General features: G+C 42.4%; 1 protein-coding gene across 5 annotated transcripts in view; it reads left to right on the plus strand.

Annotated features, from left to right (window-relative positions):
• Window positions 1-27,640, plus strand: part of LRRTM4 (leucine rich repeat transmembrane neuronal 4) — a 651,824-nt gene that overhangs the window by 98,353 nt on the left and 525,831 nt on the right. The window contains exon 1 of one of the 5 annotated variants that reach the window (XM_067545846.1): window positions 7,642-7,751. The exons of 1 other annotated variant lie outside the window; for it this stretch is intronic. The gene's annotated coding sequence lies outside the window, so the exon portion shown is untranslated. Of the gene's footprint in view, window positions 1-7,641; window positions 7,752-27,640 lie in introns of those variants that run through there. 3 more of the 5 variants (XM_067545848.1, XM_067545845.1, XM_067545844.1) reach the window with 3 other exon arrangements.

Genomic DNA, 27,640 nt, shown 5'->3' on the forward strand with positions numbered 1-27,640 from the left:
TCACTTGCCATGCCAACCCACATAAATGTAGTTAAGACTCAGAGTTTATATCATTGCTGACCTTATAAATAATGAGTAAGATTGTAAAGCAAAGACTGTGTCTGTTGAATTTTGCAGTTATACCCCTATAATATCAAGACAGCTAAAACATTTTATAATCTGTTCAGTGTCCCATTAAATAATTATTTGCATTATATTAGAACTTTGTTTTGTCCCAAAGGCTTTGGGAAAATTTTGTTTTTAGAACTCTTTGAAAAACAGAATTTTCCTTTTGTCAGAAATTGCAGCATTTCAGCATTACTTTCTGTTCCAAACCGGAACAAAAAGTTGAAATACTGAGATTTTCACAAAACAAAAAATTCTCAGAAGTTTTGAATTGAAAATGGGGGGACTTCCCTTATACACAGGCAGGCACAGGCGGAAGGACCAAATCTCATTAATCTGCAATCCCCTGGAATCCTGACTATTTCATATTACAGAGGCATCATGATAAGTGAGGTTCATATAAGCAATCTTCTACTGTACTAAATGGAGGAATGATGGCCCAGCAGTTAGCGACTAGGACTCTAGAGACCTGGGTTCAATTCCCTACTCTACCACAGACTTCCTTTGTGACTTTGGTCATGTCAAGTAGGGCCAGGTTTACACAGGTATTTTGGGGCCTAAAGATGTATATAGATGCCTATTGTGGTTTATAAAAGGACCGAAGCAGGGTAGGTGCCTCCATCCCATTGAAGAGACACGCAGGAACATCAGAGAAAGGAAAAGCTTCTGTTGTTGACTCACAACTGTGATGAGCTCATGTGCTTTCAATAGCAGACCCTAGCTCCAAATATCTAGGATCTGAGGCAGGATATATAGTCAGTGCAGGACTTTCAACTGTAAAATATGCTTTGTAGCTCTTCTATTCCCAAAAAAGCCTGATAAAAAGATGTCAATAGAAGTCTTTTTGTAAACTTCAGTGGGCTTTTATATCATGCCCCAGATTCTGCAGACCATTTGTACCATACCTCAGGTCTTTAAGACACAGAAGGCCTTTATTTCTCTGCATGTTTAACTCACGGTGGATATGGACAACGCCTCCTCATAGAAGATTTTAAAACGTGTAGATCAGAATTTACCTTTCTCTTCCTTCATTACCGTCTTTGACACTTGAATGGATTCATGTTCCATCCTTTGCTCTTTTTATTCTCTCTCTTTTCTCAGAAGCAGAAGATATCAACATTTTATTTTATTCATTATTCTAGGAGATCAGCTACTGTGCTGTATTATGCTGACCTTTTTAGTATTAGGTATTTTGATTATCTGGCCATTCTTCCCCTCCTTGCAGGGTAGTGAGCTTTTGAGTCTGAGAGGAATGCAATGAATGGACAGAATAAACACAACATAATAAATGGGTCAGAGTAGTACAACAAAACAGCTGCAGAAGCACAGAAGCCGGCAAACAGAGCTGTAAACAGGGGAGTTTGAGTGGGAGTTTGAGGGAGGGAGTGTGTGGTGTTCTGGTATTGTTGGGGTGCTTGTTGGGGGAATGTTTTGGTGGGTTTTTTTGTTTTTGTGTCTCTCACTGACAGGAACTAGGGGTTAAGGCTATGACAGATACAGAGGCAGTAGTGGTCATCACTCAAGCAATGGAAGAGACAATGAAGATGACGGGATGTGGAAGCTGTGGGATGTACATGATCCTAGAGGGAGTACCTCAAAAAAGCTTTTTCTGTGTGAAGTGCTGCCTCATAGAGCTGATGGAAGAGAAGACTCGAGGGTTGGAAATGTAGATGGAAACTCTGGCTGAGTTTAGGAGAGGGTTCAAGCAGATGATGGAGCAAAGGAATGAGGAGGCTGAAGGGAAAAACCCAGACCTGCGGACGGAGGCAGGGCCCATGAACTCTGAGGGGAGAATTCTGAGTGAGGAAAGTGGCCAGTGGAAGCACGTGACTGCAAGAACCCGGCAGAGGAAAAGACAGGCTAGTGAAGGAGAAACAGAACTCAGAAACGGGTTTGCAGAGTTGGAAAATGAAGAAGGGGCACTGCAGGTAGTTGCTGAAGGTAGGAGGGCAAGGAAGAAAAGAAGAGCAACTAGTCCTATACAAAGAGTGGATGAGCCAATGAAGATACCACCAAATAAGAGCCCCAGGAGGATACAGGAATGGTTGCAGAGGATTGCAAAGGAGAATAGTAGACAAGAAAGATGACTTGCAGCCAGAAAACAGGGGATAGGCCGATGAATTGCACTGTTACCAGGAAAAGGCAGGTCTACGTGATTGGGGACTCCCTGCTGAGAACAGACAGGCCTGTAACCAGAACTGATCCAGAGAACAGAAGGGTGTGCTGTCTGTCAGGTGCTAGGATACGGTATGTGGATCTGAGGCTGAAGAGGATCCCAATGGGAGTGGGAAAGAATCCACTGATTGTCCTACCTGTGGGTACAAATGATATAGCTAGATTCTCGCTATATCAAAGGAGGCTGGGGCAGACTCTTAAGGAAATCAAGCATCAGGTGATCTTCAGCGGGATTGTGCCTGTCTCTAGAGGAGGACAACAAATCCGTGATAAGATTCTGATGATCAACCAATGGCACAGGCAGTGGTGCTGTAAGGAGGCTTTGGGATGTATGGTCACTGGGAGGCATTCATGGACAGAGGACTGTTCTCTTGGGATGGACTTCACCTGAGTAGGGAGGGAAATGCACTTCTAGGATGGAGGCTGGCACAACTGATTAAGAAAGCTTTAAATCAGGGAGCTGCGGGAGACGGTTGGGAGATGTCCAGGTCATCTCCACGCCTGGTTTTAGCATTGAGAGGGAGAAAAATGAAGTAAGAAAGGACACAGCAGTGGGTAAGAGAACGGACATTGAAAGGAAGGGTAGTGTAAATACCAGTCTGATAGGCAATGTTGGCAGTAGAATGACTGTGCCAAGTCAGGTAAGGAACGTGAGCGAAGCCAAACAGCAAAAATTAAGATGGTTGTATACCAATGCAACTTGAGCTACTGGTAGAGCAAGTGAAACCAGATATTATCAGGATAACAGAAACATGGTGGAACAGTAGTCACGACTGGTGTACAGATATTGAAGGGTATGTGCTGTGTAGGAAAGATAGATATAAAGACAAAGACCAATAGACTCAAAAGCCAATTCAACTATTGTTCACTTTAGGTTCTGAAGATACTGTCCTATGGGGGTGAAATTGTGGCTCCCATTGATTTTACTGCTTCTAGGATTTTACATATACAACTGATGATGGCCTCCAGTGGGTTATTCTAGCCACTGCATCCAGCTCTGTCTCCTGATGTTCCCAAATCATAGGTCAAAAGCCTCTTCAATCTCAGTCTTTGAATCTAGTCCTAAATAGTTATATGAGCTTCAAGATACTCTGGGCCAGATTCCCAGCTGGCATAAACTGGCATAGCTCCATTGACTAAGTAGAACTTTCCAAATTTATAACAAATGAGGATATGGCCCTCTTTCTTGATGTAGCATGGATGGAGATATGATCATGGCTATAGCTAATTCCTTCCTCAGCCATTGAAAATCAGCTCCCAGACCTTCAACTTGAGAGTCGTGTATTTATATGTGGCCTATCCCAGCACTGGCTCCATTGTGCTAGTTTACTAGGAGATGGTATTGAGCCAAGGTTTCACCAACTTCCTACCCACTCCCCATCCATCTGGTCTGGGGAAGCAGTAAGCAGATGAATAGCCTCTCTTGCTACTACCGGTCTGGAACCAAGATCCAAGTAGTCGGAGTACAGTTATAAAGCTGGCTCTTGTGTCCTGGCTAACACGTCTAGTCCAAGTTACACTCCAACTCTGAAGTAAGTGACGTTCTTCCCTACCCAGTAAAACATTCTTTTTAAAGACACACCGAAATGCACGTCTGTTTTACTGATTGACTGTATTTGGAGCGCGCTCTGTTCAATACATGCTCTGTGAGCCTGAATCTCATACACAGTGGTGCAAAATGTCCTTGGAAACTGCGGAGTGAGTCACGACTTACACAGGTGTGAGTGAGAGGGGGACTCAAGCCCTAAGAGTGCATCAACTCAGCCTGCTTAGCTGGTAACTCTGCAAATGCCTTCACTTCAAGCACTTTTATTTATTTATTTTTGAAAAAGGAGACATGAGCCAGGCTTTCCAGTTGTCATCCCATTCGGTGTCCGCTAATTAGCTGCTGTCCTTACGGAGAAAGAGGACTGGAAAGTACTCATACAAAACGGCCTACTTTATAATGTGAGACGTTGACGTGAATGATTTGAGGTTTCAGTAGGACACACACAGCATCAGCCAGAACCTCAGTGGATGTAAATCGGAATCTCTCCAAGGAGCACTGCTAACTAGCACTGGTAGAGGATCTGCCCCCATTTTTTTTTAAAATAGGTTTTACTTTTCTTACGCTCTAATGGTAAAAATAATCTGGCACAACAGAAAAGCTCAAAGGCACTTCCTTCACATTCCTCCTTTAAAGATCATCTTTATCTTTCCCTTTGCCTCTAGTTAATTCTTGGCTGTCTTTCACAAAAGGAAGGATGTTTTCTGTTACCTGCGGCGTAATACTGACAAACACCAAACCACAAACAGCTTTTTTAGTTGTAATTATTTTTTTGTTGTCGCTTATTTGCATTATATGTGATTTGTTTTTGCTTTTTCTGGCAGCAAGTAAAAAACAAAAATGCCACTAACTCAGCCCAATGTATTTGTGCCAACATATTCTTTTGAGCTGGTAAAAGCTTAGTAAGTGAGCAACTTTGTGTGGAGTTAAGTGGATAGTGCTGCACTTATCCATGGAAGTGGGTGCCTGTGGTGGGGAGGGGGGTTGCGGGTCTTGGGGGAGGAGCAGGGCGAGGGCACATGACTGGTCACGTGTTTCACAGTGAACCCCTCTCCCAGCCCTGTCCATGGCCACTGTGCTCTCTCAACCCCTCTTACCTGCAGTGGCTCTGTCCTTCTCCCACTATGGTCCTCCCCCAGCATGTTTGGCCGCTCTTTCTGGCAGCCAGCGGGAGCTGCTTCCAACCCCAGCCCCTCCCGGCCACTGCTCTGCAGTGCAGCAGCTGCATACGAGAGAGCCTGGCTGGGGGAAGCAGCTTCTTTTCCCTGCCCGGGCCGGCTCCTGAACAGGGGCCAAGTGAACCAGAAACATGCTGGGTGAGGGGGAAGGAAGGGGACTCCACCTCACATGGCCCCTGCCCCCAGCAGCTAGCCTGGGCAGGGAAGGGAAGCTGCTTCTCCCAGCCAGGCTCTCGCAGGCAGATGCCACTCTGCACGGAGCAGCATCCCAGCTGAAAGCGGCTGGTCCCACCCACTGTTCTGCTCCTGGGAGCAGCTGATTGGTGGCCAGTGGGTGCTGAGCACCCACTATTTTGTTTCTGTGGGTGCTTGGGCCCCTGAGCCCAAGGGTGGGGGGAGCCAGGCGTAACTAAGGCCAAAATAAGATTATGTGCCTCAGAATTAACATGGTGTGAATTTATCTTATCTGGATACCGCCTGAGACAATTATCTTCTTAGGTTTTATCAAAAAAAAAAGGAGGGTTGGACCTGCTCATGACTTGCATGGAAGACTTCTGAGAAAAAGTCACCATGCTGCAGGAACGGGTGTTTTTTAAAGATCCCAGTTGCGGGGTATGGGTCAAGGCCAGAAGCCCCTGTCTGCACTAGTGTCATATCACAGTGTCAGACTGGAGCCTATGAGGCATGCCAAGTCAGAGAAGCCCAGTAGGTCTGCTGAGGTGAGGGTAGTGGAGCAGGGGCAGGTCAATGGTAGCCCACAGGGGAACCCAGAGCAAGGCCAGATATCAAGAAACACAGCAAGGTCTGTCTGCAGCAAAAAGCCCGTGTAATGCTGACAGACCCTGCTTGTGGGCAGGCAGGATTGAACCTGGGATCTCAGAAGCTTAGTTTATGAGCAGCTACTTCATGAGCTAAAAATCTACATGCCGCTTAGCTAAGGCTGTAGCAGACACATCCTTTCTTTGTGTTATTGTTGTAGCATAAAGGAACGTGGGCTGAAGGAATTAAGCTCAAACACAAGGAAGTTTCTGTTTAAATACATTACATACCCAGCACAACTGTTTCTTGCCATTCATCTTCACCAGGAAAATATGCTGTCATGTTTTGTACTGGTGTATTAATTTCGAGTGATGCATCTCTTGAAACAAATAACGAATCACAGCCTGTTGAGGGCATTACCCATTCAGTTTCCAAAGGAACAAGTTTATCAGCATTTTTGCAAGAACACTGCATTTCCATTGAAGGGTACTTTCACTGTAATTTATCAGCTTACTCAACATCATATAGTATATAAAACAATAAAAAGGGTATATGCTCTCTCTTCCCAGGCAAGGGAGATTTGCTGTAGAATAAAGACAATGTGAGTTTTCTTTCATTGCCTTTATTTATGACAACTTCTCTTGCTCCTTTAAAGTGTAACTTAGTGGCAGTAATGCACAATAAGGTATATTATATAGTTACCTTGTGCAATTTGAACTAAAAAGTAACTTTGTAAAGCCTCTGAACTGAACTGCAATTTGCCTCATTGAGTAATGTCTTTGATGGTTGCAATTTATTTCTCAATCCCCCTTTCCGCTTTAATTTTCACTTCGCAAAGAAATGTGATTGTCCCATCTTTTAGATGCACTGAACTGATTGTTTAGGAGTGTCACTCGCACCAACCCCTAGGTGCTGTGATTATGTAAAACTAAATGGGGAATAAGAGAATTGAAGCAAAGCAGGTTTTTACCTATTAAGACCGCAGTCTGTTCACCAGATATAATCTCTACCCTCTAATGCAGTGGTTCTTAACCTTTCCAAACTACTGTACCCCTGAATCCTGAGTCCCACCCCCACGGGGCTGAGGCATGTAACTTAGTTTCATGGCGCCCCTGTGGCTCCAGGCAATTGCCTTTCTTGCCACCCCCAATACCAGCTCTGCACTTGCAACCCCTCTAAACCCCCAGGTTAAGAAACACTGCTCTAATGAATGGCTGACAATAGCCATCTTCATGCCATTGTCACTCCTAACTTGGAATTCTCTTTCTATTCCGCATCTATAATGGACCTTGGATTTAAAAACTCAATTTATTTAATGTCTTTGAGATCCACTAATGTAGGGGTTCTCAAACTGGGGGTTGGGACCCCTCAAGGGACTGCGAGGTTATTATGGGGGGGATCGCGAGCTCTCAGCCCCCCCCGTGCATGCCGGGATTCCAATTATTGGTCCTGTGCATGGCTGACAGCCAAAGCCCTTCAGAGCTGGGTGGCGGTAGAGCAGCAGCTGCTGGCGGGGTGCTCTGAAGGCAGTGCCACTCCCAGCAGCGGCACAGAAGTAAGGGTGGCGTGGCATGGGGGGGCTGGTATGAGGTGGGGGGTCATTGCTTTTGGGGGGGGTCATTACATCCTGAAATATTTTCAAAGGGGGTCCCAGGAAAAAAAATTGAGAACCCCTGCGCTAATGTTACTTTAATTCCTTGGTTCTTTTTTCCACTTTGGGATGGGGTGTATAGACATTACTCAGAAAAGGGCAGGGAAAGGGTTAAACCTCTTCCTTTGTTACATAGTAATGGCTACAGCTGTGCTCCCTGAGGTTTTTTGTGGCTAGATTGATCAGCTGTGGAGAATTAATTAATTAAGAGGGATGCTGACTGTGGAGTTGGGCTTGAATCTACATTTGGTGGTCACTGAAGAAAGACATATGGGAATACACCCAGAGTGAAGAGATGTACTCAGGTTTTGTTTTCTTCTGAGAATGTTTTGCCAAGGTGAGGCATAATTTATATCTTTGTTTTGGGGAGTCTGGATGAAATAAGCCTGCTTATATTTATGTTTGGGCCTTAAAGGCAGGCCCCCTTTTGCTGTGTGAAAATAAATCACACCATCCCAGCATCCAAACTAAGGTATACAGATTCCCTACTGTCCTGACTAGCTAGTCACACACTCATTCTGGGCCTTAGCCTTAGTATTTCTTCTGCTAACATCACACTCTTTGCTCTGCCTCTCTTATCTTTTCATCCATTTTGTTCTCCAATGCACTGAATACCAGCCTGAAGCAGCTGGGATCTTGTCTCTGCGTACAAGGCTCATCCACTTTTCTGGATGTTTGAAAGGTGCCTGTGGTTCTTGTGGTGGTAGAACAAAAACAAACAATGGTAGTGGGGGTGTGGGATCATCTGAAATACAATGAAGCAGTGAATAGGATGAACGGTGCCCTTTAACTCTATCTCATAAGACATTTATTTCTGGCTATAATCTTCTGTAGCATTTCTGTGCTTCTCTTTGTTGTTTGTTATAAAAAAGTACTACTCTTTTCAGTGGTCGCTTTTGTTTGTGTTCCTCAAAGGCTGGGGTTTTTTAGTTACATACTGATTTTGGGGATTCATTTTTTTGACTTCTCTCCATGTGGTCTTAGCTAGATTGCCTAGCTGAAAGCTGCAAAGTTCCCCGCTGTAAGGGCCTGATTTTTATGATTATTTGCTTATGTTAGCACCTGCAGTGCACAAGGTGCTTTCCAAACATAAAAGAAGGGACAGACAAAGGTCAAGAAAGGGGAATGAACAAGGGAATTGATTTATAAAAATCATCAAGGGTCACTGTAGCTGCATGGCAGCTTTTCAGAGGTGCTCCATATCAGAGTTCCAGTTGGTGTGTATGTGTTATAAACTTTGTTCTGGGGTAACGTGGACATGGTGGTATGGAAAATGTTGAGAACTGGCCTGAACATACCAGGGTCTGTTTCTCGAGTAAGTCTATTTTTCAAGATCTTTTTTAAAAGCACATTCATTTCAAGCTAAAGTAATTGAAAGATGCTATATTTAAAGGAACTAGTCAATAGTGAGATGTCTTCTTTTAGCTCTACACCTGCAAGAGCAGGCCAGGCATGAAATCTAAGCTTAGTAATATTCTATCAGTTCACAGAGAGCTAAATGCTTTGCTTTTACCTATGTTTTTACCTTATTTCAAAAGGGGGGCGGGGAGAATCTGAAGACAGGCATGTATTAAAGGTTTGATTGCTGCCATTAATAGCTATCTGATTCAAAATGTCTGGTTTGCAATGTATGCTCAGGTGCTCTACCCTTTAATAGCATTACTTATTTTGACCTGAGCAGTTAGACAAATTCAGGGTGTTAAGAGTTGTTCTAGTTAGGAGGAGAAATTGATAATAGAGTCGGGAATTTTCTTTGATGCAATTTATAAAGATTATAGATAAATTCCTGTTTCCCTGCACTTAGTAGGAATCAAATGGAAGGTGGGGGGATTTCTTTGCTTTATGTTCCAAACCTGCCTTTCCAGCCAGCACTCTGAGCCCAACAGCATTCTGCAAGTTTTCTCCCAGGGCTATGTTACCAGGACTTCTGTTTCTATCTGCTTGGCTTTCTTTGTTTCTGTCTCTCTGTCCAAGGCCCTGTCCATATAGTTCATATTCCTGAGTGGCCTGCAATGTGCTTCTCCTTTAACTGAAGACATGAGGCTGGGTTTTGGGTGGAAGCCACTTAATTATTTCAAGCGGTCTCATTACAATGGCTTTCCTCACATTGATCCTGAATGGGAGGATCACGCCTCACCTGTTACAGCAAGATTTAAAGTGACTCATAACAATATTCTCTTCACCACCGTGTCTACTGTTGGCATTTTCAAAAGAGGCCTGAGGGAGTTGGATTCTCAGCTCCCATTGACTTGTCCTGGGTATTTGGATTATATTTGATTTCAAATTGGATATTTTATTTTATTTGGATTATGGCAAATATTTACAGAACTTTCTGACAGTGCCAGGTGCTTTACATAGAACCCAGTTGTTTTTCAACCAAAGGGTTGCCAGAGATGCTAACTTGTGCTTCATTTTGATAAGTCAGGGTGTACAGGACTGTAACTGACCTTTGACTGTACCTTTGCTTGGGATTTAAACTTAGGAATTTGAATGCTAAAAGCATAAGAGATGAGTCATTTTAATAGCAGCTGCAGCAGGCCATTACACCCTTATGTCAAATCCCTAGCAGAAGGGACAAGGACCCATACTTTCCTGGTGCGTGTTACAGAGGCACTGTTTGGTCCCTGGTTATGGTTCGTTAGCAACAAGTGCTGTGCCAGGCAGAATTGTAGGAAAAATCTTTGAGTGGTGGGTGTTAGATGCTGAGCCGCGAACTGTATACCTGCCTCCCCAAACTATGCCTTTTTACAATGCTTTCCCTTGAAATGTAAAGGCTTCCATCATATTATTTTCTGAGTTTACCCTTTTGGCATATGTCAAATGGCCTTGTATTTGCATCCATCATTATAAATCTTAGCCCCGCTATACCTGGGCTTGTATAGACAGCGACCCTCAGGACTGCCCTTTGAGGAACGGTAATAAGTAGCAGTATTCCCATTTTACAAATGGGAATTGAGGTGGAGAAGCAAAATGATTTGCCCTGGGTCACAAAATGAATCCATGTTTAAAGCGGAGATCAGAATTGACTTCCTGGCCTATGCATGTTACTTTAGCCCTGGCTAGCCCATACGATACAGGTGACTCGGAAATGTAGGTATCTCTAAGCAGGAGCCTGACTTTTCTCAGAGGAGCCAGTGGTAGAAACAACTTGAGTGTCCCAAAACAGTTGCATGGAGTGTCAATCTTGAGCCAGGAATTTTCTGGTAAGAGATAATTATGATTTATAATTGCTAGAGAGAAATCTCACAGGACCATTGTACTGTACGTTCTAACCCTTGGTCTATCAATATTGCATATACTTAGTACATGCACAAGATCCAGTTCTGAAAAGCAGCATCTAAATTTGCATGCCTAGTACTAAATGTCCAAATTGTTTAGGGCAAGATGGCCATATGTTGTGTGAGACTACAAGGGAGTAAAAGAGGCATAAGGTGCTCCCATAAGTGCTTGAATGGGCTGCACACACTGCTGGTCTGAGGGTGGAGGGGAGGAAAAGCAGGCTAATGTAGAGAGAAAAGTAATCTTTTAATGGTGTGGACCAGGAGCAATTTACTCCCCTGCTGAGCTGGGAGAACCAGGGACTCCTCAGAGCCATTCAGGTGCCATGGTGATAGTCTGTGTTATCAAAACCTTTGATAGATGAAGTCACAACTGCTTCCTCAGTTTGGCCTGGGGCAGCATTGCTACTTGTCATCTCTTACGCAGGGGTGAAGTCACCATCTAGCCCTTGGCTGGGCACAGAAGATAACTAATTCTGTGTCAGTTGGCTGGATTCAGGCAATTTTGGAAATCTAGCCACTTTTATATATTTCCCACAATAAGTCTGTGACTCTGTGGATTATAGGCTCCTATAGCTGGAAAAAGCTATAGGGCCAGTTTCTCAGCTGGTGCAAACTGACAAAGGTCCATGCGCTGCCCTGGTTTACAGCAACTAGGGGCCTGGCTGATAGAAGCCATGTCTTAGAAATAAGCAGATGTGTTCCAAAGGAAATAGGAAACTTCCTCTTTCCTTGTGGTCTCTTGTTCTGAACCAATTTTCTCTTAGTGTATATATTTTTAAGCATGTCTTTAAGAATATAATACCATTTTTCAGAATGAGTTTAGAGGAGATGCCCTGAGGGGAACAAAGTCTTTCTAATCCTGTCAGGATACCCCTGCCCTCTGCTTATGCCTCTTGTAGGTTCTGTGTTGCTGTATTCTATTTTACGTGCATGACTGCTCAACCATGCCTCCAGCATGTGTCTCCAATAATTCATTATTGTCTAAATATAAAACTGAGCCGGGAGAAGGGAGGCGGAGAGGGAGGTCTCATGGTGTTTAAGGCATACAGTGTTCCTAGCAATATGCTAGTTTTAGAAGCAGAGACGTGCTGAAAAGATTTCTACTTGTGGGTGGCCTCTGTGAAATGAGTTTGTGGTCTCTGCACAATTCCTTTGTGGACAGTTGTCTACATAACATTGGTTGGCAGTCATAGCAGAGACCAAGGACTGTACGAAATGCGGAGGGGATTGATATCGGTGACTCATATGATGAGGAAAAACTTCTGTTGCACTTTTTTAAATTTATTTTTTATTTTTTAGAGATTTACAGGTCTCCAAGTCTATCACGGCTGTACCTTTCACCTGCTCTTACTGGGAAATCAGTGGTGTTTCACCAGGGATGGATTTGGCTAATGACATCTGCGAATATTTGTTTACTTACTATCAACTGAGGAGTTGACCCACATTTGTGCTCGCATTCTCTAACTGGGATATATTTTTGTTTCCTGTACTTTAGTAACAGTTTACGTTGAGGGTAATTAGTTGAGTGAAGCATAACAATCCAGCAGTGTGTTCTTTGTGGCTTTAATGTTGCCCTCTTGCATTATGCCTTTGAACAAACAAAGGAATGAATTATTCCAATTCTCACACCACTGCCCTTAAAAGACAGTGAGTAATAGTCAAAGGAATCCTGGGTAATGGCATGCTAAGCCCCTTAAAGGCAGATGACAGTGAGAGCAGCCAGACAAGTTACCAGGCGCCAGCTAAGGTTCTCCTCAGCTGATTTGTCAAGTCTGAATCAGCAGACACAGACAGGCATTTAGCGCCTCTAGGGTCTCATTGAAGTTCTGCAGCTGTTTCCTCCATCAGAGAAAGCATCTCTTGGAATTACTTAAACTGGCAACCATTGGCATTGCTTCAGTGCAGGATGGAAGTCTGGTTTATTGCCTGCTGTCTTAGTGGTGCTTTGCATATTATTACCGAGCGGTTCTAGAGAGTTGATTTACAGCTCCTGACTTTCAGAAGTGGCTTCTGCTTTGTCTGGCACGTCCTTGCACCTGCTAATAGCAGCCAATGTGGTTCTGTGCCCGTGGTTCTATACAGGCTTCTTTTTTTTCCATAGCGCCTCTAATGTGTACCCAGTAGAGTCAGATATGCACAAATGCTCATGTCTCTTTTCCAAGTACTATCACGGTCTGACTCTAGTTAGTTTATGTGACTTGATTGCATTCCAGACCTGCAATATTCACATCACAAAGAGGCAGATTCAAGGCCCATTTAAGTTAATAGGAGGAGGAGTTCGATGGATGTCAGTGGGCTTTAGATCTTTGCATTTAGCATTTGTTGACGTTCAACAGAAGTGTAATGTGATCACTGTGTGCTTTAGTCTCATATTTTATAAATGGTGGGCAAACTCTTAAAGTCAACAGGGAGGGCGGGAGAGTCTTCTTTGACTGTCCAGTGCCACTGAGGGAAATCCCATGCAGTGTGGCTAATAACAATACATTCAAAAGGCTATTACTTTCAAAGGACTGGCTGTAACATGCACTATTATTTTCTGTGTTGTTGCTCCAAGGATGCATACCATACCTCAAGGTAAGAAGCAAAGCACATCAAATGTATGGCAAGCATCCATCTATGGGTATTTTAAAAGATTGTGAAAACTTTACTCAAGTGGAAAATGATTTCAGCAAGAGAGAGAGTTTCCTTTGAGCTTAGAAAAATGCATTAATGAAATGTATACAATTGTTTTAGATACCCAGCATATTGGGATTTTGCAAGTAGAATCCTAGATTGAAACCAGATCACCCTGCGCTTGTGGGTTTGTTGCTCGCAAGGTTATAGATGCATTATAAGAATAATGTTTACAATTTGATTCAAAGTATTGTTCATTCAAGAGCATTTCACAGCTATACCTATCATTTTTCCTGGCATGATCATTAGTATCACCACTTGAAATAATACCACCCATTGAAAACTCTAGCTCATGATTTCCATGAATTGAAAACCTTCAGTTCAATCTTCTTTTTCAACACAAGAGAAATATGAAATATCTTATTATTTTCTGCTGTTTTGTAGGGACTGTTTTTACTAGAATGTGATACCCTGAAATGATATCAATTGATAGCTTGGGGAAAACAGGTTTCATTTCTAAATATGTGCAAGACCTGCAAGTTTTTCATAAGCATGGTATATCAGCAGTGTCAACTGCCCTGTCTGTTCTAGTCTTCAGTCCTGGGATCTATTTATTTTAAATTCTGATTTCTCAAACTCTATGAAATAATTATCTTTCTAGGTATCCTAAATCCTGTGATGAACTGTATTGAATAAGAATAACTCTCTATATTGCCTGTTTTTTGACCCGAGCAGCTAATTGAAGGTCAGGGCTCTGGAGATTTTTCAGTTGGGAGTAGAAATTGTTGGCGTTTGCTCTCTTCTTTGATGCAATTTTGTGTGTTTTACAAGGAATGTACCAAGTCCTATGTCTCTGAATATAGAAGGAATAAAGAATAAAAAGAGCAGGAAGCAATGTGTGTGGTGGATATTTTTAAGTAGAAAGGCTGTTCAGCATTGTTGATGATGCAGTAAAATCTTTCTTCCATGACCACTGAAGGAATCATCAGAATTGGTTTTCTCTTGGCGATGTTTTTAAAAGGTGAAGCAAAATTACACTAATTTCTTGATTATTCAAACTGCATGTGTCTCAAATATCTGTGAGTTTCTGATTCAGCCCTGAAAGAAACATACTAAGAACGGCCATACTGAGTCAAACCAATGGTCCAACTAGCTCAACATCTTGGCTTCTGATAGTGATTGGTGCCAGACGCTTCAGAGGAAACGAACAGAACAGGGTAATTATCAAGTGCTTCATTCCCTGTTGTCCAGTCCCAATTTCTGGGAGTCAAGGGTCTAGGGACACCTAGACCAGGGGGTTGTGTCCCTGACCATCTTTGCTAATAGCAATTGATGGACCTGTCCCCCATTAATCTAGTTCCTTTTTTTTTTTAAACCCAATTATAGATTAGGCCTTCACAACATCCCCTGGCAGTGAGTTGTGCGGGTTGTGTGCGTGTTGTGTGTACTACTTGTTTATGTTCATTTTAAACCTGCTTTCTGTTAATTTCATTGGATGACCCCTGGTTCTTGTGCTTATGTGAAGGGGTAAATAATGCTTTCCTATTAACTTTCTTCACACCATTGGTGATTTGATAGATCTCTGTCACATACCCCTTCAGTTCTCTCTTTTCCAAATTGACTAGTCCCAGTCTTTTTCATCTCTTCACATATGGAAGCTGTTCCATATCCTAATCATTTTTGTTGCCTTTGTACTTTTTCTTATTTGAAAATATCTTTTTTGAGCCTCTATTATGCTTTTAAATAGTTTCCATGCAGATTGCAGGCATTTGTCCTGTGACTTTTCCTGTCAATTTCATCACTTTTGTATAGTTCCCCTTTTTTGAAGTTAAATGCTACTTTGGTGGGTTTCTTTGGTGTTTTTTCCCCCTACAAGGGTGTTAAATTTAATTATATTATGGTCACTGTTACTGAGTTCACTTCTTGGATTTGATCTTATGGGCCTCTTAGAACTAAATCAAGAATTGCCTTTCCCCTTGTGCATGCCAGGACTAGCTGCTCCAAGACGCAGTCATTAATAGTGTAGAGAAATTTTACCTTTGCATCCTGTCTTGAGGTGACATGTACCTGGTCAAGATGGGGATAGTTGAAATCATCCATTATTATTGAGTTTTCTGTCTTTATAGCCTCATCTCCCTGAGCATTTCATAGTCAGTCACCATCCTGGTCAAGTAGTCAGTAGCATATTCCTACTGTTATGCTCTTCTCATTTAAGCATGCAATTTCTATCCATAGAGAGTCTATGGTACAGTTAAATTCATTTAAGATTTTTACTATATTTGACTCTGCTTTTTTTTCCACATACAGTGCCACTCCCCCACCAGCACGACCTACTCTGTCATTCCTGTCTATTTTGTACCCTGGTATTATTGTGTCCCATTGATTTTCATCGTTCTACCAAGTTTCTGTGATGACTATTATAACTTATCCTTTTTTAATACCAGGCAGTCCAGTTCACCCATCTTTAGTATTTTAACTTCTTGAATTTTATACGAGCACCTATAAAATTTATCAATATTTAGTTGTCTGCCTTCATGGCGATGTAATTGAATGGGATTCTTTTTCATTTGTTTCTCTTCAGTTCCTGCCTGTACTTTATCCATTTCTATCCTCATTTCTTTACTAGGATATTGAGTGTCCCTTTTAATAACTCCTCCTCTAAAGAATGTCTCTGTCAAACCATGTGCTCCTTCACATTTGTTGGCTTTTTTTCAGCCCTTATTTTAAAAGCTCCTCTCTAACCTTTTTAATTGTACATGTCAGCACTCTGGTTATGTTTTGGTTTGGGTGGAACCCATCCTTCCTGTATTAGTTCTTCCTTTCCCAAAAGGCTCCCTAGTTCCTAATAAACCCAAATCCCTCCTCTGAATACCATCATCCCATCCGTGCATTGAGAGTCACTTGCAGGGAATGCATGCGTATGCCACAATGTTGGTAATTGTACATGCTGCATTGAGTGCAATAAACTGGATAGCCCTCACTTGGCTGCTGGACTTCTGCTTGCATTTTTTTTTTACTCTTGCTGGGATTTTTGTGATTTGGGTGGGGGTTTATTGGCTTAAATTTAGAGAATGTATGTTAGGTATATCTGGCTCTCACGATCCCTCTCTAAACCCCTTTGCAAAACTCCCGTGGTCTCTTAGGAACTGGCTTTTTAAACCCCTCTTCTCTCCCGGTTAGCCCAGCTGCCTTGTCAAGGGATCCTAAAGGGATAAGAGATCAAAGGATGGCAGGCTAGAATCCTGTTAGTAAGCTCTCCGCCTTGCTTAGCAGGCTGCTAGGCTCAGCACATAGCCCTCCTCTCCCCCAACAGACCACGTTATAAACGTCCGTCAAGCAGGGAGAGAGAAGCAAACAAGCACACAACACCAGACGACAAACTCATCCCAAGGGTCACGTAGTCGCTCCCCCTTCACGTGGAGAACTCACTCGCAAAACTCCCCTGTTTGCTGCTAGAATAGAACATGATCATCTTTGTATGGATTTTGGAGCCACCCTATGCAATTTAACAGACGATCCTGTCTCTGCTACAGAATCCTATAGCATAATTCAACAAAACTTATAGAAAAGATCTCAGTCTCTGTTAGGTTCTATGGGTGAGATTCTGTACTGCGTGCCTTAGCCAATGCTGTATGTAGGAAGGACAAACCTGGCTTACTTGAGTTCCACAAGAAGAGCTATCAATTTATGTAGGATTTACTTGTATGAGTAAAACAGGTTGGAATCTTGCATTCCAACTTGTTAGAAAGCATGTTTCATTTAAGAAATGGTTAATCATGTACTAGTTTTTATTTTCCACTTCAAATAATATACCGTGTGTGTGTATCCTCTTAAAATTTCAAAACCAGTTATTTTATAGGTTAATAGCATGTCTTGCTCTGTGTATATATTTTAAAAGTTGGATGATAGAACAGGTTCCATCATCTGAAAGTGACAATAGATCTTGTTGGAGACAAATTTATAGCTATTACATTTTTGTGCTTGTGTCAGCTAACCTTGGCAGGAAAAAATCCTATTTGCTATTGGGATGAAACTTGTTAATCTTCCCCCCCACACACACCCATTCATTCTTTCTCCCTGCCCCCACCACTCCTGTTGTTGAAACCTTGTCTTAGACCTTGTCTCTGCCTTTATTCATGGCAGCAAGAGTATTTTGTGGGTTGAAATTTCTTCAAGGACCAAGGTGTAATATTTTACCCTTTCTTTTCTCCTTTTTGTCATCTTTTAGGTTGCCAAAAGTAAAGCCTTCATACATGGAAAGGCTTATTAAGACAGCTCTGTCTTACACATTTCTTTGGTGAAACAAAGCACACTTTCTAACAACACAAGGAAAATCAAGTGTACTACCTTACAATATGAACTCTTCCACTGAGGGAAATTTTCAGACATTATCCTATAAAATAATTTGCCCTTCTTCATTTTCATTCAAGAATATCCAAGTCTTGAAAGCCTTAAAGCCTTAAAAATTTGTAAATGCATGAAGTAAGCTTTACAACACCATGTAAGAAGCCAAGATAATTAGTAGAGCTGGTCAAAAATTTACTGATGGGCATTTCAGCACTGGAAATTCTGTTTTGTTGAAATAAAAACCTTGCATGGGAGTGTTTGATTTTGACAAAATGCCATTTAAAAAAAATCAAAATGAAGCATTTTCAAAACATTGATTTTGCATTTTGACTTTTCAGTTCAAAATTTTATATTGTAAGTTACAGTATGAAATTCATTTTGTTTTGGACTATTGAAAACATTTTTGATTTTATCAAAACCAAACTTTCAATTGATCTGAAACAAATTTGTTCTTGAAAATTTCATTCTGCAGGAAATTTCTAAATGCTTTAGAATGAAAACAAATGTCCTTCATATACTGTAGGTGTGTGGGGGATCCCATGCCAATTCTGGACAATCTCTTGCACCTTCAGGAGTCTGGTCTAATCACCAGCTCCATTAAGGCAAATATGACCGCCATCTCAGTATTCCATCCTGGCATAGATGGTAAAACTGTTTCCACTCACCTATTTTTGACGATGTACGTGAAATGTCTGGATAGATTGTTCCTGACTGTCAGAGACCTAGCTCCTTCTTGGGATTTGCATTGAGTGTTTTCTGCTCTGATCAACCCTCCTTTCAAACCTTCAGTCTCATACATCTGTCAGCAGGGTAATTTTCTTAGTAGCCGTCACCTCTGTTAGGAGAGTGGGAGAACTGAATGCATGGGTCACTGATCTGCCACACACAGTTTTCTACAAGGACAGAGTTCAGCTTAGACTATATCCTAAGTTTCTCTCCAAAGTGTGCCAGTTTTCTTCCTAGAGCCACCTACTCACAAGGGCAAGTGAAGACTCTGCATCCTAGATGTTTTTCGATCTCTGGCTGTGTACCCCACTAGGACAAAACCCTTGCAAATTTCTTCCCAGCTCTCTGTTTCTTATGCCAAGCATATGAGAGGTCAACCAGTTACAACTCCGGCTCTCAAAATGGATTACAACCTGCATCGTAATGTGTTATGCTGTCAAAGGGGTAACGCCTCATGACAAGCTGACAGGGCACTCAATCACACTGCATTCTGCCTCAGCAACATTTGTGGCACACATCCTGTTTATGGACGTCTGCAAGGTGGTGAAGCAATCTTCCACCCGTGCTTACACCAGACATTATGCACTGTCTGCTGCAGCGAGGAAAGATGCAAGCACAGGGAAAGTGGTCCTACAGTCCCTGTTCAGCTGAGATTCCAAGTCCCACTGGCTGGGATAAGCACTTGGGAGTCACCTGCAGTTGAATGGATGGATGTACCCAAAGAATCAAAAATGGTTACTCGCCTTTTTGTAACTAACGGTTCTTCATGATGTGTTGCATGTGTTTATTACACCTCCTTCCCCAACGCATCAGGGTCCACCACCGGCTTCCGGTGATGAGCTGAAAGAGAGCTGGGGAGGTTCTGCTCTTTATACCCTTGCTTCACAGTTCGAGGAGCTTAGCGGTAAATGGGGTGGCCCCTGTGGGTATTGATGGAGAAGACTCTCCAGTACCAGTACACGGGACATGCATACAGTGTAACGGACGTATGCAACAGTTATGAGAAGGCAAGTAACCATATTTTTCCTGCACAGCTTTAGGAAGCTGTATTACATTCATTTTACAGATGGGTAAACCGAGGTACAAAGAAGTTAAGTGACCATTCTGAGGCTAAACTGTGTTTTGAAAGCAGATTCAGGAATAGAACCCAGGAGTCCCGACTCCCTGTTTGTGCTTTTAATCCCTAGACGTGCTTCCTTAAATACTTCAGATATTCACCATGTCTTTTATGTGGGCATAAGAAACTGTTTAAATTCATTCCTGCTCCCCTGAAGCCTACTTGTTCAGCAATGAACTCCTAATTCTGAATTTGGAAGGGTCTCAGAATGTCACAGGATTATGGAATTAGGAGATTGAGCTCTGTGCCTGTCCTGGCCAACACCTTCACTTTGGATAGCACCATGGTAAAATGTAGTAATCTCAAGTATGCCTTTCGTTCAAAGAGACTGTCTCCCGTAATGCAATATTTCACAAATGCTGTGCTGGGGTATTGGGTTGGGGAGTGAATCAGAAAAAGATCATTGCCTACTGACCCCTCCTCCCACCTATGTTTCTCAGTGGTTTCTCACCCAAGAACTGATCAGGCATGACCCTGCTTAGCTTACGAGAACAGACAATATCACTGCCTGAGGTATGTGGCCACAGGTCCCATTCGTTTCTGATTACTCCTTCAGTTAAAAGCGGACAGCTTCTGCCAGGGCAATTTTTTTTTCCTGCCACTAATAGCCCTGAACAAGACCACTGGATAATTCCAGTTTCCCTGCATCCAGTCTTTACAAAAGCTCTTTCTACCCAGGCAGCTCAGCCCTTCGTGTCAGGACCCCCAATCTATTTTCAAGTCAGAGATGCATGAAGAATTCCATTTTATTTATTGGAATCCATAATAAATTTGGAATCCATGACCCAGAGAATCATCTCTTAATGAATGTCAAGATAACTGAGACCTGTCAGGCACACAGAGGACTCTAACAAGTCTGTGGGAACTCAGAAGGACAATTCCTTTCATTTTTCCTGAGGATAAATGCATTTTAAAGATTGAAGTGTTTGCTTCAAAGGCATTTAGCTTCAGGTGAGATAGTGTCAGGCAAACATCCTGTTCTATATTAATCATTTGGGGTTACTACTAATCATTTTCCCAGTCAAACAGCGTATCCATGTCTCCTTCAATCTGCTCACATTTAGGTACCTGTTCATCCAAAAATGCCCCGCGCTGTTGAGTCTCATTAATTCCACCATTTTTACACAAAAGCCGGGCTGCTTGCGCTACAACTCATGAGATTCATAAAGTCAAATGGCAGATTTACACAAGCAGGCAGCTGTCTGTGCTGAATTATGAAGCATGGAAGAAATATGCAGACATCAAATACAACCATGCAGTTTTCTCTTTGCAAGTCTAGTCTAAGTATTTATTTATAATAATTATCGGTGGGGGGGAACTGGAGCAAAATACTGTTCAGAGAATGTACGGATTGCATAGAGCCCTTCATAATTCTTCCCATCTGGCAAGAAGGGTGTTTCTTATAAGAACTCAGTCTTTATTCAGTGCAGTTTACCCAGAGAATGAGAGACATCCTATAGGAATAGGAATAGGTCAGCTCCCACACTACTGCACTGGATGACACAGAATGGGGAGGAAGTGAACATCCCTCAGTGCTGAAGGAACAGATTCAGGATTATTTAGAAAGATTGAACATACAGAAGTCCATGGGGCCAGCTGCAGTGCATCCGAGGGTGCTGAGGGAGTTGGCTGATGTGATTTCAGAGCCATTGATGATATCTTTGAAAGATCGTGGCAATTGGGGGAGGTCCCTGATGATTGGAAAAAGGCAAATAGAATGCCAATCTTCAAGAAAGGGAAGAAAGAGGATCCAGGGAACTAAAGACCAGACGGCCTCACCTCAATCCCTGGAAAAGTCATGGAGCAGGTCCTCAAGGAATCCATTTTAAGGCATTTGAAGAGAGGAAGGTCATCAGGAACAGTCAAAAGGATTCACCAAGGGCAAGTCATGCCTGACCAACCTGATTGCCTTCTATGAAGAGATGACTGGCTCTGTGGATGTGGGGAAAGCGGTGGACATGATATACCTTGACTTAAGCAAAGCTTTTGATACGGTCTCCCACAATATTCTTACCAGCAAGCTAAAGAAGTATGGGTTGGACGAATTGACTATAAAATGGATAGAGAGCTGGCTAGATCATCAGTCTCAACGGGTAGTGATCAATGGCTCCATGTCTAGCTGGCAGCCAGTCACAAGCGGAGTGCCCCAGGGGTCAGTCCTGGGGCCGGTTTTGTTCAACATCTTCATTAATGATCTGGAGGATGGGGTGGATTTGCACCCTCAGCAAGTTTGCAGATGACACTAAGCTGGGTGAGTGGTAGATACCCTGGAAGGTAGGGATAGGATACAGAATGACCTAGACAAATTGGAGGATTGGGCCAAAAGAAATCTGATGAGGTTCAACAGGGACAAGTGCAGAGTCCTCCTCTTAGGACGGAAGAATCCCATGCACAGCTGCAGACTGGGGACGGACGGGCAAGGCAGCAGTTGGGCAGAAAAGGACCTGGGGGTTACAGTGGATGAGAAGCTGATAGGAGTCAGCAGTGTGCCCTGGTTGCCAAGAAGGCTAATAGCATATTGGGCTGCGTTAGTAGGAGCATTGCCAGCAGATGGAGGGAAGTGATTATTCCCCTCTATTCGGCATTGGTGAGGCTGCATTTGGAGTATTGTGTCCAGTTTTGGGCCCCCCACTACAGAAAGGATGTGGACAAGTTGGAGAGAGTCCAGCGGAGGGCAACAAAAATTATTAGGGACTGGAGCACAAGACTTATGAGGAGAGGCTGAGGGAAATAGGTTTTTTTAATCTGCAAAAGAGAAGAATGAGGGGGGATTTGATAGCAGCCTTTAACTACCTGAAAGGGGGTTTCAGGGAGGATGGAGCTAGGCTGTTCTCAATGGTGGTAGATCACAGAACCAGGAGCAATGGTCTCAAGTTGCAGTGGGGGAGGTCTAGATTGGATATTAGGAAAAGATTTTTCAATAGGAGGGTGGTGAAGCACTGGAATGGGTTACCTAGGGAGGGGGTGGAATCTCCATCTTTAGAGGTTTTGAAGCTGTGGCTTGACAAAGCCCTGGCTGGGATTTTTTAGCTGAGGTTAGTCCTGCTTTGAGCAGGGGGTTGGACTAGATACCTCCTGAGGTCCCTTCCAACTCTAATAGTCTATGATTCTATTGATCTCTCCCAAAGATTTTTGGGACAAGAATGTAGAGACCAGTTCCTTTCTACTGTCCGTTGACAAGCAAGTTATTGATGACCTATGCAAGATTCCCAGGAGTAAGACTATTTGAAAAGCATACTTGTATGCCTGCATGTCTACATTGTTATAAAAGGAACATCTATGTACAAAGCCCTAAGATCAGGCAGCTAAATACCAAGGACTGAACTTTGAAAACTCAGCAACTGAGTTGGATGCATGAAATGCACAACCACTTTTACAAACTAGGTCAGTGAGCATGTACCTCGGAACAGTTGACATTTTCAATGATTAGCACTTAGGTGTGCAGACTCAACAGGCCTTGTGTTATTGGGTTCAGAGCCCTTTGACTCACTACAGGGATGAATTTGTCCTGAACTAGAGAGTATAAATAAGTGGGCAGGGTGGGGGATTTAGTAAGTATTTAAGAGCGCCAGTGTTTTCTTTTTCCCCAACAGAATCAAGCAGATTTTGCACCTAAATGTACCATAATTTATATTTCTACACTTTAAAGAATGAAGCTACTGAGGCATGAACAAGTCTGTGTGCAAAGTCTTAAAGTTGCTCAGATTTTGTGCTAGGCCACTTCCTCTCTAAGTTTTGAGGTGTGTACTACTCTTCAAGAAGATTGCAAACTGTGTTTTTACTACACACCCTTTGTTGCTGATGTTTCTACTGTCTCTTTAGGTCAGTATAGATGAAAACCCTAATTTCTTAAGACTCGGATGGTTTGTACTGCAGCTTATGTTGGAGCACTGCCTTATTGAGACTTCGGGGGGCAATCAGGAGACAGCACGGACAGCTCTTCTGTCTGGTTGGTTTTACCATTGTAAGGTGTGTGGTTTTTTTTTTTTTTTTTTTTTGAGAATTGCTCCAGTGGTTGGAGATATGTTTTGGTTTCCTCCCTTGGGATAATGCTGTTCCAAAGATGTTAGAGCACCTGTTTGATACAGATGTTTGTGTACAGCTCTTACTATCCCTCAAGTGAAGCAAGAAAAAGGAAAAACATGTTTATTTTCTGCCTACTGAAAATGCAAAGAGGAAGCACTGTACCCTGGTTCTCTCAGATGCTGAAAGGTGCACACAGTATATTCAATGTATTCTGAGAAAAGCACTCTGTGTCTTCCAGATAATTTCTGAGTCTGGCAACAGCAAATGGTGATTTCTTGTCTTGCTTTTTTTCTTGACATCTTGTTCCCGAAATCATAATTACCACAATCTTCAACAAATTTGTGAAATGTTCAGTACCTTTATAAACTCACAAGGAAAATGTTTCCAAGTTCATAAATAGTGCTGTCGACATCTCTAGGCACTTTGCATTCTGAGTGGAGTGGGATGTGGCTTATGGAAATGGGCTCTGTGTTTTGCATCAACATTAGCACAAACTGAGTACCTCTTCAACCATTTCTAAAAAATTACACCAGGACTTGGGTGCTTGGACAGATGGGAAGGCATGTTAGATGATTTGTCATATTGGCAGGGTATTTTATGTACTGTAAGCGGATGGCATTTTGACCCTGTACCTAATATTACACACACACTGAATATGGTCCAAATTTACCTCCCTCCTGGAATTTTCTTTATGGTTAATTTGAGTGACACAAAATACAAACCTGAGCCTGATCTTCCTCCTAAGCAGCCACCTCAGCCTCTATCTTAAATTCCATCTGCCTTTCAGCTTTTGCATCTCAACCTTTTGCTAATAAATCCACCTGATCTGGCTGCCCGCATGAGTCAGAAGAATGGCTCTACCTCTTTCTGCAGGGTATGGAACCTGACAAATCAAATCAACAATAAATAGGAAAAGTATAGAGGGTGGGCACCAACGAAGCTCTTGGGATCCAAAGAGGTCCCTCCTTTAAGTATTGCTGAAGAGGAGAAACGAAGGATGAGGACCCAGGTTAGGTGGTGCTGAAGGAAATCTCAAAAGAATCATGGTTTGTGTCATCAGCTGGTACAGATCAATGTAGATCTATGACTTTCAATGAAGTTATACCAATTTATAGCAGCTTGGAAAATCTGCTCCCCCAGAGCTTTGGTTCAGTTAAAAAAGACTGTGGCCTACTCTTTAAGGTCACTCTTCTAGCTCAAGCTTATTGGCAGAGTATTTGCCCTGCTTCCAAATTCACCTGCTCCATGAAATTGCCATAGTACTGCAGAATCATTAATGATTGTATCCTCGCAGTTACCCTATGAGGTACTGAAGTGCAATTATCTACATTTGACAGAGGCATGGAGACGCTAAGTGACTTGCCCAAGGTCATACATGAAATCTGTGGCAGAGTAAGAAATTGAACCAGGGCCTCCTGACTCCTATGCTGGCGCTTTCACCCACTGGGTGCTCAGTCTTTGTCAGCATTAAATTCATGCAAAGAAAGAATGTAGACAGAAACAATAGGTAGCCTGCTGCGTCGATTCACAAGGGGGCTCTTTGTTTGCAATCTGTCCTGAAAACAGGTCCACTGCTGTCCTGGCATAATGAACAAAAAGCCAGTTGATGAATTGTGCTGATGAAAAACATATTAAAAGTTCTGTTACGCCGCTGTTGCTGGAGATAAACTAGCTCCTTTGGGAATTGAATACTATGCAGCTAGGTTATCAAATTATTTCCATATATTATCCTGGAATCTCCAGGGGCTTTGTATGAGAGGCAAGCAGGCAAACAACAATTGCAGAACAGAAGTAAAAAATAAAAGCAGACATTAATGCTTCCACAAGATTTTTAAGATTGCCACTCCATTTATTAAAAGCTTTAAAATAATGTTGCTGGAACCTGGTATTGAATTAAACTGACAGCAGCAACAAAATGTTCAAAACTGGCTGTTCACTCCCCAGTCTTATTTCATCCATTTGTGCCTAGATAATAAATTTCTTCTAACCGCAAAGTATAGAGACTCCCATGACCTCTTATCCACTACATATATTTTAATTCTATTAGCAAGTGACACACAATCTTCACTTTATCATTGAGATGTAGTAGTTATTTGGATGAGGAATAATAATAATGCCATCTCCTGGGAACCGAGGATGGAGTAGAAGGAGTTTTGTATTTGCTTGTACATATTTATGAGAGCTAGCTTATTTTTTTTTTTTTTAAATCAGTGATGGATACAATCTGTGTGGACTCCTAACTAGATTAAATGCAATATTGTAGATATTCTGCATGGATGCATTGCGTTTTCTGGTAGGTGATAAGCAGGAAGAAACATAAGGTAATAAACTCCTGTACGACACAGAGTTTGGATTGTTAATGTCAGCCTCAACTCCATCCACGACAATGAGAAGATGACAAATGAACACTGACGCATGGTGCAGTACTTTTATATACCTATGGTTCTGATTCTTCACTCGCTCTTGGGGAAGTTTCACCAGTCAGGATCTCAAGATAGGGCTCTTACTTGGAACAAAGGTAAACAGTGTTAAAGTGTGAAGTGGGTTGAAGAGGATTATGGGTATGGTAGTGTAGCTTTCATGCTAGATGTCATTATTTGGCACAAAAGAGCATATAATCCTGTACTCTCATATCCTTCTGTTTTCAGAGCTGCCCCATGGATTACCTGGGTTGGTTTTTTTGTGTTTTTTGTTTTTGTTGGGAAGTAATTTAAATTATAGTAGTGCCTAGAGCCTCCACCAAACATCTGAGTCCATTTGTGCTAGGCACTGTACATGTAGCTGGGGTTTGTCTGTGCTGCGATTGGGGGGTGTGATTGCAGCAGCTCTCTGGTAGCTTTGGTCTAGCTAGGGTGGGTGCTGAAACAGTGAAACCGTGTCAGCACGGGTTTAATCATCGGTTACCCTCCTGAGTAATTACCCAGTTCAAAGCTAGGGCATGTCTACGGGGCAGCAATCATACCTTTTCATTGCAGTGTAGTCACACCCTAAGTAGGAGACAGTCCCTGCACTGTGGAGCTCACAACTGACGAGACAAAAGATGGGAGAAAAGAAAGCGTCATCTAGTGGATTGAGCACTGGGCTGGAACTCGGCGGACGTGGTTACTGTTCTGATTCTCCCACTGACCTTGGGGTAGTTGCTGCAACTCTGTTTCCTCTCCCAGCCATTGCTTCTTTTTACTCTTTAGGCTGTGTGGTCTCTGGAGCAGAGACGCTCTCTCATTATGTGTGCGTGCGTGCGTTGACTAGCACAATGGGATCCTAATTTTGGCTGGGGAATATAAGTACTACTGCAATAGGACTAATAAGTAACATGTTATAATTGTATTTAGATGCAGTTAAAAGCACCCAGTAAGGGAACAGTCTCTGCTTCACAGAGAGAAAATGTAAATAGACTAGACAAAAGTCTAGACTAGACAAAATGGGAGAAAGGAAGTATTATTTTTCGGTACTTTGTCATCTTTGTTTTTGTTTTTAAATAATTGTTTGCTACCTTGAGTCGATGGGCAGGATCACCTAATGGAATTATTGTTCTATCATTCTCCTCACTCTGGGGCAACATACACTAGTAAGACACAGCATAACACGTGCCTCTTCATGCAGAACAGAACTCCAGACATCATTATTTCATTACAAAAAATTAATGTTACTCTGTTTTACAACCTGGATTTTAATGCATTTTGGCATATTGTGCTTGTATTTCTCTGCTAAATGCACATCCCGTTATGTCTGTCGTATCGCTGATATAACAATATTCTCGGAAAGACCATGGTCCTTAGAATGCTGTTGTGGGAGATGGGCTACATCATTCAGAATGGGTATACATGGATCAGAATGGCATATCCTACTTAACAGCTCTTTTTTAATTTATGTCCCCTAGTCAGAGGTTTACCATTTCTCTACCACTACTACTGAGAGTGAAAAAATTCAAAATTACTTTCAGTCCAGAGGTTTTGAAGATTGTTTTCTTTATGCAAAAGGGTTTTGGTTTGGTCTTTTGTCTTCACGTTCCCCCCACTTCCTCTTTTTTTCATTTTGCCCCTGAAAAGGGGAGGGGGGCAGGGTGGAATGGGGGAGGTGAAAGAAGGGAAAAAAGCAAACTGAAAAAATGAAAAA

Source organism: Emydura macquarii, unplaced genomic scaffold (genome assembly GCF_026122565.2).
Source record: "Emydura macquarii macquarii isolate MOO-44397 ecotype Brisbane River unplaced genomic scaffold, CSIRO-AGI_Emac_v2 contig_1110, whole genome shotgun sequence".
Classification (NCBI taxonomy): domain Eukaryota; kingdom Metazoa; phylum Chordata; order Testudines; family Chelidae; genus Emydura; species Emydura macquarii.